This window comes from Triticum dicoccoides, chromosome 5A (genome assembly GCF_002162155.2).
Source record: "Triticum dicoccoides isolate Atlit2015 ecotype Zavitan chromosome 5A, WEW_v2.0, whole genome shotgun sequence".
NCBI lineage: Eukaryota > Viridiplantae > Streptophyta > Magnoliopsida > Poales > Poaceae > Triticum > Triticum dicoccoides.
In genome coordinates this window covers 94175625-94189356 of record NC_041388.1, presented here as the reverse complement: position 1 = coordinate 94189356, position 13732 = coordinate 94175625, and positions in this window count along the sequence as shown.

Below are 13732 nucleotides of genomic sequence, written 5' to 3'. Positions count from 1 at the left end.
ACTCTGTTCTTATGAACTTAATACTCTAGATGCAGGCAGGAGTCGATCGATGTGTGGAGTAATAGTAGTAGATGCAGAATCGTTTTGGTCTACTTGACATAGACGTGATGCCTATATTCATGATCATTGCCTTAGATATCGTCATAACTTTGCGCTTTTCTATCAATTGCTTGGCAGTAATTTGTTCACCCACCGTAATATTTTCTATCTTGAGAGAAGACTCTAGTGAAACCTATGGCCTCTGGGTCTATTTTCCATCATACAAGTTTTCGATCTATAATTTATTATCCTATTTACTTTCTTTGCAATCTTTTACTTTCTGATATATAAACCAAAAATACCAAAAAATATTACTTTATCGTTTATCCATCTATATCTCTCACTTTGCAAATAACCGTGAAGGGATTGACAACCCCTTTATCATGTTGGGTGCAAGTTGGTGTTTGTCTGTGCAGGTATTCGGTGGCTTGTGCGTTGTCCCATACTAGATTTATACCTTGGTTCTCAAAAGCTGAGGGAAATACTTACTCTACTTTGCTGCATCACCCTTTCCTCTTCAAGGGGAAAAGCAACGCAAGCTCAAGAGGTAGCATATAGCCACCCTGTTTACTCATGATGAGAAAATTTGCTACTACTATATTCTTAAGCTATTTCTGTTCTCATTAAAGGGTGATGCTAAGATATGGTACAATACTCTTGCTCCTGGTTGTGTGTGTAGTGCCATAGTCCCAAGGATATGATTTATTACTTCTATGAAAAATATTTTCCTGTTCATAAGAAACAAGCTGCCTTACAAGAAATATTTAACTTTGTGCAAATTGAAGAAGAGAGTCTCCCACAAGCTTGGGGAGGCTTCTCCAATTACTTAATGCTTTGCCTGATCATCCTCTTAAGAAAAATGAAATACTTGATATCTTCTATAATGGACTAACCGATGCTTCTGGGGACTTCCTAGATAGTTGTGTTGGTTGTCTTTTCAAGGAACGAACTATTGAACAAGCTAGGGAATTATTGAATAACATACTGAAGAATTATGATGATTGGACTCTTCCTGAACCACCGCCTAAACCCACTCCAAAGAAGAGGGGTATCTTATTTCTCAGTCCTGAAGATATGTAAGAAGTGGAGTAATTTATGAAGGAAAAAGGTATTAAAGCTAAAGATGTTAAGAATTTACCACCTATTGAAGAAATACATGGACTTGACACACCACCACCATAGGTGGTAGAGGTAAATTCTTTATTAAAGTTTGATGAAGGTGACATCCCTTATAATAAACATCCTAGTCAATGCTTATATGAATTTGATAATTATGTTATGAAGCAAGATCACTTCAATGCAAATGTTATGAAACAATTGAAACAAAATTCTGATATGATTGCTCGCTCGAGTGAATTTTTATTTAGAATCACTAATGATGTTAGAGGTGTAGGAAAACATGCCTCTATGGTTCAAACTCAGTTAGAACAAGGAGCTAAATCTCAAAGAGAATTGCTTAGTGAAATGAACAACAATATGAATGATCATGTTGTTAGGGTAATGGCTAGAGGAGGTAGAATGACTTAGGAACCTCTTTATCCTGAGGGACACCCTAAAAGAATTCAACAAGACTCTCAAAGAATTAATTCTGATGCACCTAGTGTTGGAATCGGGGCTTCGCGGACCCAACAAGGTTCGAACTCTGGGGCATGTGCGAAGATCTACTCGAGCTCTAATCTCAAGCTCGTCGCCCCACGGCCTTGCCTTGTCGAGTTCATGCGAGCGGGAAGGAAGGACATGACAGTTTACCCAGGTTCGGTCCACCTTGCGGTGTAAAACCCTACTCCTTCTTTGTGATGGATTGGCCTCACGAGGAGGTTGAGGATGAACTAGTATAGTGGGTTAGCTGCCTCGTGAGGGCTATGGGAGTGAAGGTGGAATGGATCTGATCCCGTCGGCCTCGTCCCTCTCTACGGTGGAGACTAGCCTATATTTATAGTGGCCTTGGTCCTCTTCCCTCATAGCTTAGGCGGGAAGGGATTCCACAACGGCCAATTTGAAAGGGGACAAGAAGTACATCTTATGCTGAAGAAAGGTGGTCTTCGCCTGCAAAGCTTCTGATCGTGACGCAGAGGTGGGATCGGTGATGACATCCGTCCTGTCGAGCTCGTGGTCCTGGTCTTGTTGCATTGGAACGGAAACCTTTGGGGGATTCCTTGGGAAACCGCGTACGTCCTTGCCTCCTTAGCACCAAAGAGGAAACTGTCCTCCTCTTTGCCCGCTGGTGCCTGCGTGGCCTTGGTCATCATGGCTCATGTCATTAAGGGCCTCGTGAGGCTGGGTACCTGCATAGAAGTCTCCACTCCTCGGGAGGCATGCTCGGTGAGCTTCTCCTCGAGAGGTCTTGGCATCATCCGCCTCGCAAGGCTAGGGGCCCTCGCGAGGGTCTTATCTAGAGGTCTTGTAGCTGGGCCGCATCAAGCCGTCGATGACGCCGCGTGCTGGGCCACAGGCAGGCAAGTCTGGGTACCCCCGATCCCAGAATGCCGACACCTAGTCCTTCTAAAAAGAAGAAGAAAAAGGAAAAATGAAAAATGATAGGACTTTGCATACCTCTAGTGAACTTGAAATAGAAAAAACTCCTGAAAATAACAATGATGTCTCTATCTCAGATGATGAAGCTCAATCTGGTAATGAACATTCACCTAGTGATAATGAAAATGATGATGTTCGTGAATATGCTCAACCAGACAATGATAAAGAACCGGATAATGATGTTGAGATTGAACCTGCTGTTGATCTTGATAACCCGCAACCAAAAAATAAATGATAAGATAAAAGAGTCTTTGTTGCTAGACAACATGGTAAAGAAAGAGAACCATGGGTTTAGAAACCCATTCCCTTTCCACCTAAACCATCTAAGAAAAAATATGATGAAGAATTTGAACGCTTTGCTAAAATGCTTAGGCCAGTATTTTTGCCTACCCGTTTGACTGATATTTTAAAGATGGCCCCTTATGCTAAATACATGAAATAAATTGTCACCAATAAAAGAAAAATACCTGAAGCTGAAATCTCCACCATCCTTTAAGGATGGAGTACCTAAAAAACTTGGAGATCTAGGAATACCAACTATACCTTACTCTATTAAAAGAAATTATGTCAAAACTACCTTATGTGATTTAGGAGCTGGTGTTAGTGTTATGCCTTTCTCTTTATATAGAAGTCTTGATTTGAATAAACTCACATGTACTAAGATATCTTTGCAAATGGCTGACAAATCAACTGCCATACCTATCGATATTTGTGGGGATGTGCTCATTGTTGTTGCAAATGTTACTATCTTAACAGACTTTGTTATACTTGAGATGCCCGAGGATGACAACATGCCTATTATCCTTGTGGACCCTTTTTGAATACTGCGGGGGCTGTTACTGATTGCAATAAAAGCAAAATCACTTTTCATATCAATGGTAATGAGCATATGGTGCACTTCCCGAGGAAACAGTTTCAAGTGAATGGTATTAATGTTATTGAAAAATCTCCGACAATTACTATTGGAAGTTTTCAACTACCTTTGCCTACTACCAAAAAGAAATATGACATACTTGTTGTTGGGAATATGCACATCCCATTGAGGTAAGTTAGTGTTTTATGAAAGTTCTTTGGGTTCATGTTAATCGAAAGTGATTGTTAATAAGACTTGATCAACCTTATTAATGGATTGTTTTCGAGAGAAATGTGGTCGATGAATTTAGTAAGCACAACCTTCTGTCCCTACTTTTAGTTTTCTGTTTTTCTTAGTTAAATAAAATAAAATGCCATGCTTATCGTGTTTTCTGAGTTTTCCGTGCAATGAAAAAGTGGTCAAAAATAAAAGTGCTTAGAATGACCTGAAATTTTAACATGATTTTTCCCGAATATTTAAGAATTTTTGGTGCAATGCAAATAACATCACAAGGGGGTGCCCCTGGTGCCCACAAGACACCAGCCCTGGTGGGTGGTGGGCCCCATGTGCCCCCCTCACTTATCCCTTTAGCTCATGTCATGTCCTACCTCTAGAAAAAAATCACTCTTGCTCTCTCTCTCTCTCTCTCTCTCTCTCTATCTCTCTCTCGTGTTCTTTCTCTCAAACCCACGGATTTAAATCTCTTTGCTCGAAGCTCCATTTCTGAATTGTTTTGGGGGATTGCTATTTGGTATGTGACTCCTCCATTGCTCCAATTAGTTTTTGTTTTTGTGTTTTAATTTTTGAGTATTTATCTACTCTTGGTGCTGCTGTAGATGGGCTTACATGTTGAATTCTTAGAGTTCTAAGTAGTTTGAATGCTTTATATAGCCTCTAGGCACCCATATGAGTAGTTGCTATCAATCTTATGAAGTTTTGTTGACAAAAAAATTGTGGCCAAAATTTTCAGAATTTTATTCATAGAAAAAGATGAGTATCTTCAGGAAGTTTTCCTCCAAGAAGAATGCCAAGGGAGTCATTGGGGAATCATCGTACAATGACATCAACACTCTGAGTATGGTGGAAGTGCGGCCGTGCAAATGGCCACATATTGCCTTCATGGACGAGGCTGTGTTCCATCGAGAGTTTGCCCAACTCATTGCCAATGCCAGGCTAATTAACCGACTTCCTCATGGATGAGTGTGACCAACACCACCTCCTCACAAACTCCTTTGTGCAAAAAAAATTATTTTCTGAATAGGCATGAGCCTCCTGAGGTGCGATTTAATTTATATTCTGAAACTCGTCAGATATCGCTCACTGAATGTTGTGAAATATGTTTGATTCCCTTTGACGGGGAATTAAGAGAGCCTAGACCTGCAGAGTTTGAGGACTTCCTCCTCACTTTGACAGTGGGTGAGGAAAGAGACGTGTCGAAAGCCACTGCCACTAGTTTGCAATTTCCTTTTATGCATTACTTTGCTTTATTCAACACGAAGTGTCTAAATGCTAGGGAGAAGGCCGGTGCACTTAGTGCCCCCGACCTCACCATTTTACGTCATGCATTACACAATGATCACACCTTTAACCTAGGGGCTATTGTTGCACGTCGTCTGCACCTCAACAGAACTAAGGGCCAAATCCATGGTGGTATTTATGTTGCTCTCTTAGCGAGTCACTTTAATATCCAGATACACCAACATGACTATCATTTGCCCCAAGTTTATCTAGATCACCAGGCGATGGTGGCCCACTAGTTTACTGATGCTGCTGACTCTTTTAACAACATTCATTATAACCTAGTTTTCACTGAGGATAGCCATGATATTATCCCATTGCCTGCACCTGCTTTGTTTGATTCTATTGCCAGGAACGGATACAGGGTCATGTCAGAGGACATCGTTGCCTACCGGGATGCCCAGGCAGCGGCAGAGCAGGAGCCCCAGGAGTGGGACGCTCAGGTGTCGCCACCGCAACACTTTCATATGGGATCGGGTGGCTACTATGGATGGCGATTACCAAGCTAGGACAAAAGCCTAAGCTTGGGGGAGTATGTATTTCCACCGACATTATATTCATGTTCACACATTTCATTCCATTTGTCGGTGTCCACACTTTTTCATTGTATTATCCATGCTAGATTTATTTTCTCGCTTTCTTCTTGTGTGTTTGAAAAACTTTGAGAAAATCCAAAAATATTTCTTGCTTATTTTCGGTTTTCCTTCTAGTTTAATTTAGATGTAATATTAAAAGAAAACCCAAAAGATTTCCCTTTTCTTATTTTGTTTGTTGGAAGCTTTCCGTGTAAATAGTTTTTCTTGTTTTCATTTTTCTTTCTTTAATTTGCTTTCCTTAACAAAAATAAAAAAACTCCAAAAATATTTCAGTGTGTTTCTCTGAAATTCTTTTCTTGTGTTTTTGTCGAGTCGTACTAAGGAGAAGACCACGATAAAAATGTTGGTGGCTCTCATATGCATTATTGTTGATCTAACAAAGAGCCCATATTATTTTGTCTTCTCCTCTGAATAAAATGTTACAAATTCCAGGTTAGTCCACGACACTCTTGCACTATTATTGTTTTCATATCATTCGGTCATGCAAGTGAAAGGCAATAATGATGATATTTGATGAAGTGACTATGGCAGGGAAAAGCGGGTATGAACTCAACTTGTTTTTGTTTTTGTAAATATGTTTAACTTAGTATCCATGATTCAGCATATTATGATTAAACATGTTTGCAATGACAATTAGAGATTATAGTTTCCCATGCCATGCTTAAGTAGCTAGGAGTGGATAATGATTTATCTTGGGTGTCAACATGCATTAAAATGATTGTGATGTAGTATGATGATATGGTATCCTCCTCTGAATGTTTCAAGTGGCTTTACTTGGCACATGTTCACGCATGTAGTTGAATCAAAACCAACATAGCCTCTATGATATTTATCTTCATGGTGTTTATATCCTACTCATGCTAGTATTCAATGTTGGTTATTCATAATGCATGCTGATGATCATTTTCGCTCTCTAGCTGGTCGCTTCTCAACCTATTTGCTAGCCTTCGCCTGTACTAAGCGAGAATACTGCTTGTGCATCAAAATCCTTAAACCAAAGTTATTATAGACGAGTCCACTATATCTAGCTATATGCGGTATTACCCTGCCGTTCCAAGTAAATTTGCATGTGCCACCTCTAAATTTTCAAATGAACATCTATTTTGTGTGCCTGGACCGCTCATGGAGCGACAGGGGGCGGTCAGTATCTTCCATGCTAAGCGGGTTATTCTTTTCATGAGTGTTTATTCACTCATCCTTGCACGTGAGGGGATGATAATAGGGCTGCCCAGTCCCAAATTTAAGAATTGCAAAACATTAAACAAAACTCCCCCAGGACTGTTGTTGGTATGGAAGGCACCCATGGATTCAGCTAGCCATGGCTTGTGTTTATTGGTGGATGGGGTGAAACTTTACTTTTACCACCTGGGAACCGCCGCTAATGTGTTTAGCATGGAAGATATTGATAACTCTTGGTCGTGACATTGACATGAAGGGTGCACCTCCCAAAATTATATTTATCCCTGATTTAAGCTTTGAGCTCTGGCACCTCTGCAAATCCCTGCTTCCCTCTGTGAAAGGGCTATCTATTTACTTTTATGTTATTTTACTTTTATGTTGAGTCATCACCTTCTCAAACAAGCACCAGACCTGAGAGCACTATTGTCATCCTCTTGCATTGTGTATAGTTAATGTTGAATGGATCATGATTGGATCTCTTCTACCATGAATTACAATGTTTAGTCGCTGCTTGAACTTTGGAGGTGCTTTGAATTTATGTTTTGCGGTCTCAGAAAGGCCTAGCGAGATACCAATGTTGTCATATTATATCATGATTGTTTTGACAAAGTGTTGACATTTGAAATACTTTATTATTGCTCGCTAGTTGATTATGCCATTGATGAGCTAATATAATTTCTATGAGTTACTGCATGGTTAGTCATGATATTTGCTGAAAACTCGGTGCTATTTAAGCATGTGTGTGTGTGTGTAAACAAGAGCAAAAGAGTTCGTAAAAGTTTTCTTTATCACTTTCAGTTTGACAACTGAATTGCTTGAGGACAAGCAATGGGTTAAGCTTGAGGGAGTTGATACGTCTCCAATGTATCTACTTTTCCTAACACTTTTGCTCTTGTTTTGGACTCTAATTTGCATGATTTGAATGAAACTAACCCGGACTGACGCTGTTTTCAGCAAAACTACCATGGTGTTGTTTTTATACAGAAATAAAAGTTCTCGTATTGGGACGAAACTTTTCGGAGAATTATTTTGAAATAAATAAAAAATAGTGGAACCAAGACCCACTTGAGAGGGGGAGCTGGCTGCCACAAGACACCAGGGCGCGCCACCCCCCTGGCGCGCCCTGGTGGGTGGTGGGGGCCTAATTCCAACTCTATAAATTCCTATTTGCGGAGAGACAAATAGGAGAAGAAGTTTCATCATGTTTTACAATACAAAGCCGCCGCCACCACCTCCTATTCTTCATCAGGAGGCCTGATACGTCTCCGTCGTATCTATAATTTTTGATTGTTTCATTCTAATATTATACAAGTTTTACATACTTTTGGCAACTTTTTATATGATTTATTGGGCTAACCTATTGATCAAGTGCCAAGTGCCAGTTCCTGTTTTCTGCATGTTTTTTCTATCGCAAAGTATCCATATCAAATGAAGTCCAAATGCAATAAAATTTAACGGAGAATTATTTTGGAATATATGTGATTTTTGGGAGTTGGAATCACCGCAAACGGACGCCCGTGGTGGGCACAACCCACCAGGGCACGCAAGAGGAGCCAGGCATGCCGTGGTGGGTTGTGCTCACCTCGTACGTCAGTTGGGGCTGTACTTCAGGCACAAGGAAGCTTATATCCGGAAAAAAAATCGTGTTAAAATCTCAGCGCAATCGGAGTTACGGATCTCCAGGAATATAAGAAACGGTTTTCTGCCAGATCTGGGGAACGCGAAATAGAAGAGAACAGAGCCGCCATGGAGACCAAGGACCAAAGGGTAAACTCTCCTCCCCATCTAGGGGGGGGGGCAAGGATGAAGAATAAGTAGGGGGGCTCTCTCCCCCTCGCTTCCGGTGGTGCCGGAGTGCCACTAGGGCAACGAACAGGACGGTGATCTACATCAACAATCTTGCTACCGTCAACACCAAATTTCTCCCCCTCTATGCAGCGGTGTAACACCTCTCCCCCCCCCCCGTTGTAATCTCTACTTAAACATGGTGCTCAACTCCATATATTATTTCCCAATGATCTATGGTTATCCTATGGTGTTTGAGTAGATCTGTTTTGTCATATGGGTCGATTGTGATCTTGGTTGGTATGATTGTATATTTTATTTATGGTGCTGTCCTACGATGCCCTCCATTCTCGTGCAAACGTGAGGGCCCCCCGCTGTAGGGTGTTGCAATATGTTCATGATTTTCTTACGGTGGGTTGTGAGAGTGACATAAATTTAAACCCGAGTAGGTGGGTTATGGTGTATGGGAGTAAAGAGGACTTGATACTTAATGCTATGGTTGGCTTTCACGACCTTAATGATCTTTAGTAGTTGCGGATGCTTGCTAGAGTTCCAATCATAAGTGCATATGATCCAAGTAGAGAAAGTATGTTAGCTCATGCCTATTCCTCATATAAAATTACAAGAATGATTACCGGTACTTGTTATCGATTGCCTAGGGACAATTAACTTTCTTGTTACACAACCCCTTTTACTAAACACCTAACTTTTATTATCTTGCGAAGTACTTCTAGTTTTATTCTTGCAAAGTAGTTCTAGCACCACTCCTACAAAATAGTTTCATACTTGTTTCCGATAAAGCAAACGTCAAGTGTGCGTAGAGTTGTATCGGTGGTCGATAGAACTTGAGGGAATATATGTTCTGCCTTTAGCTCCTCATTGGGTTCGACACTCTTATTTAACGAAAAAGGCTACAAACGATCCCCTATACTTGTGGGTTATCAAGACCTTTTTCTGGCGCCGTTGCCGGGGAGCAATAGCGCGGGGTGAATATTCTCATGTGTGCTTGTTTGCTTTATCACTAAGTAATTTTTATTTCCTGTTCTAAGTTGTTCTCTATATTTAGTTATGGATATGGAACACGAAACACCAAAAAAATAGTGGTACTTGCTACTCATGGAGATGGGGAACCTCCTAAAACCCTCGATGCTCGTTATGTGAAAAATATTATGCACTACTTTGATAATCCTGAGAAAAACCCATTCAACATGATAATGGTAGTAATGTTGGATCAATGTGAATACTTTAGGGATTATCGCTTGACTCAAAAGGGAAAACTTTTATGGGATCAAATTGAAATGTTGCAATGGTATGCTTGGAATCTATGCTTGAGATACGATTATACTTGTTGCTCTAAGATTGAGGTCCACACCTTCCCTATTCATGCGAATTTAATGATAATGAAACCTTGGCTTCTTATGCTAGAGGTATATATGATTATTATGATGTGGAACGAATAGAAGAAAGGGTGCATATGAAATTGAATCTTTATTTGAAAATTTTGATGATTCGGTTTATAAACCTGAAAATCTTGCTATCCTTAAATATTGCTATGATAATTATAAATACAATTATGATATTGATGTATTTATTGAGAATAACCCCGTTGTCCAAGAAAATACTAATATTTTGCAGGAGTCTATGGAAGAAGAAATTGATGAAACTACGATCTCATTGGATGAAAAAGATGATGAGGAGAGCGAAGAACAAATGGAGGAAGACCGGATTGATCACCCATGCCCACCTTCTAGTGAGAGTAACTCTTTAACTCATACATTGTTTAATTTCCCTTCGTTCTTACCGAAGGATGGATGCCATGATAATTTCTATGATCCTGTGGATTCTTTTGAAATATCCCTTTTTGATGAACTTGATGCTTGCTATGCTTGTGGCCAAGATGCCAATATAAATTATGCTTATGGAGATGAACTTGCTATAATTCCTTATGTTAAGAATGAAATTGTTGCTATTGCACCCACACATGATAGTCCTATTATCTTTTTGAATTCTCCCAACTACACTATATCGGAGAAGTTTGCTCTTGTTAAGGATTATATTGATGGGTTGCCTTTTACCGTTGCACATGATGATTTTGATGAATATAATATCCATGTGCTTGCTGCTCCTACTTGCAATTATTATGAGAGAGGAACTATATCTCCACCCCTCTATGTTTCCAACACGATAAAATTGCAAGAAACTGCTTATGCTATGTATTGGCCTTTACTTGATGTGCATGAATTGTTCTTTTATGACATGCTAATGCATAGGAAGAGAGTTAGACTTCTTCATTGCATGATATATGTTGCTTTGTGCTCATTACTAAATTCCAAATCATTGTTAATTAAAATTGGCTTTGATATACCTTGGGATCCGGGTGGATCCATTACTTGGGCACTTTATGCCTAGCTTAATGGCTTTAAAGAAAGCGCTGCCAGGGAGACAACCTGGAAGTTTTAGAGAGTCATTTATTTCTATTGAGTGCTTTTATAAAGTTTAAAAACAAAAAAATATAGAGGGGAACCTAAAAACTTTTTCACAAAAGAGAAGCGATTGGAAGTTATACATTGGAGAAGTGAGGGTCGACCTTGAACACTTGTGTTCATGCTCATGGAAACAATGTAGAATTTTTCATGAAGATTCTCACAAAAATAATTATCCCCTCGTATAATTCCATTGTAGTATAAGTGAAGCATGAGAGCTTAGTTCTTTCCACAAAAGACCATTCTCTAATAAATATAAGTGAAGCTCTCATGCTTCACTTATATCTATTTAGAGAGTCAAAAGGAATTGGTCAATTGCATGGTTAGTCATAAAATCTTACATAAAACTTATGGATCACTGAATATGATATGTTTGATTCCTTGCAATAGTTTTGCGATATAGAGATGGAATATGTGGGAGGTACTAGTAAATGGTTGTGTTTAGTAAGAATATTGATGTTAAGGTTTGTGATTCCCGAAGCATGCACATATAGTCTCTCGTTATGCTATGATGTTGGAGCATGATTTATTATTGATTGTCTACCTTATGAGTGGCGGTCGGGGACGAGCGATGGTCTTTTCCTACCAATCTATCCCCCTAGGGGCATGCGTAGTAGTACTTTTCTTCGAGGGCTAATAAACTTTTGCAATAAGTATATGAGTTCTTTATGACTAATGTGAGTCCATGGATTATACGCACTCTTACCTTTCCACAATTCGCTAGCCTCTACGGTACCGTGCATTGCCCTTTCTCACATCGAGACATGGTGCAAACTTTGCAGGTGCATCCAAACCTCGTGATATGATACGCTCTATCACACATAAGCCTTATTATATATTCCTCAAAACAGCCACCATACCTACCTATTATGGCTTTTCCATGGCCATTCCGAGATATATTGCCATGCAACTTCCACCACTTCCGTTTGATGACTTGAGCATTCATTGTCATATTGTTTTTCATGATCATATAGCTGACATAGTAGTTGTGGCTCACCCAGCATTCATCATTTTCATACATGTTACGCTAGATCATTGCACATCCTGGTACATTGCCAGAGGCATTCATATAGTCATATTTTGTCATAGGTACCGAGTTGTAATTTTCATTTCTTGAGTTATAAGTAAATAGAAGTGTGATGATCATCATTAATCATTTTTAGAGCAGTGCCCCAGTGAGTAAAGGATGATGGAGACTATGATTCCCCCACAAGTCGGGATGAGACTCCGGACAATGAGAGAAATATATATATATATATATATATATATATATAAAGAAGAAAGAAAGAAAAGAAAAGAAAAGAAAGAAAAAAAGAAAAAAAAAGAGAGAAGAGAGAAGGGGCATTGTTAGTATCCTTTAGCACACTTGTGCTTCAAAGTAGCACCATGTTTTTCATTTGGAGAGTCTCCTATGTTGTCACTTTCATATACTAGTGGGATTTTTTCATTATAGGATTAGATGCACATCCACTTAGTTTCATATTGAGCTTTCATACACTTATAGCTCTTAGTGCATTCATTGCATGGCAATCCGTACTCCTCACATTGATATCAATTGATGGGCATCTCCATAGCCCATTGGTCTTCTCTATATTTACCCCTATCATCATACTCTATTCCACCCGTGGTGCCATATCCATGGTTTGCGCTCATGTATTACGTGAGGCTTGAAAAAGCTGAAGCGCGTTAAAAAGTATGAACCAATTGCTCGGCTTGTCATCGGGGTTGTGCATGATAAATACTTTGTGTTAAGAAGACAGAGCATGACAAGACTATATGATTTTGTAGGGATAGCTTTCTTTAGCGTTAATATTTTGAAAGACATGATTGTTTGTTGGGATGCCTGAGTATTGATGTCTTTATGTCAAATTATAGACTATTGCTTTGAATCACTTATGTCTTAATCTTCATGCCATGATTAGATATATGATCAAGTTTATGCTAGGTAGCATTCCACATCAAAAATTATCTTTTTTATCATTTACCTACTCGAGGACGAGCAGGAATTAAGCTTGGGGATGCTGATACGTCTCCGTCGTATCTATAATTTTTGATTGTTTCATGCCAATATTATACACGTTTTACATACTTTGGCAACTTTTTATATGATTTATTGGACTAACCTATTGATCCAATGCCAAGTGCCAGTTCCTGTTTTCTGCATGTTTTTCTATCGTAGAGTATCCATATCAAATGAAGTCCAAATGCAATAAAATTTCACGGAGAATTATTTTGGAATATATGTGATTTTTGGGAGTTGGAATCACCGCAAATGGACGCCCGTGGTGGGCACAACCCACCAGGGCGTGCCAGAGGAGCCAGGCGTGCCGTGGTGGGTTGTGCTCACCTCGTACGTCGGTTGGGGTTGTACTTCGGGCGCAAGGAAGCTTATATCTGAAAAAAAAATTGTGTTAAAATCTCAGCGCAATCGGAGTTACGGATCTCCAGGAATATAAGAAACGGTTTTCTGCCAGATCTGGGGAACGCGAAATAGAAGAGAACAGAGAGGGAGATCCAATCTCGGAGGGGCTCCCGCCCCTCCGCCGCCATGGAGACCAAGGACCAAAGGGTAAACTCTCCTCCCCATCTAGGGGGAGGCCAAGGATGAAGAAGAAGTAGGGGGCTCTCTCCCCCTCGCTTCCTGTGGTGCCGGAGTGCCACTAGGGCAACGAACAGGACGGCGATCTACATCAACAATCTTGCTACCGTCAACACCAAATTTCTCCCCCTCTATGCAGCGGTGT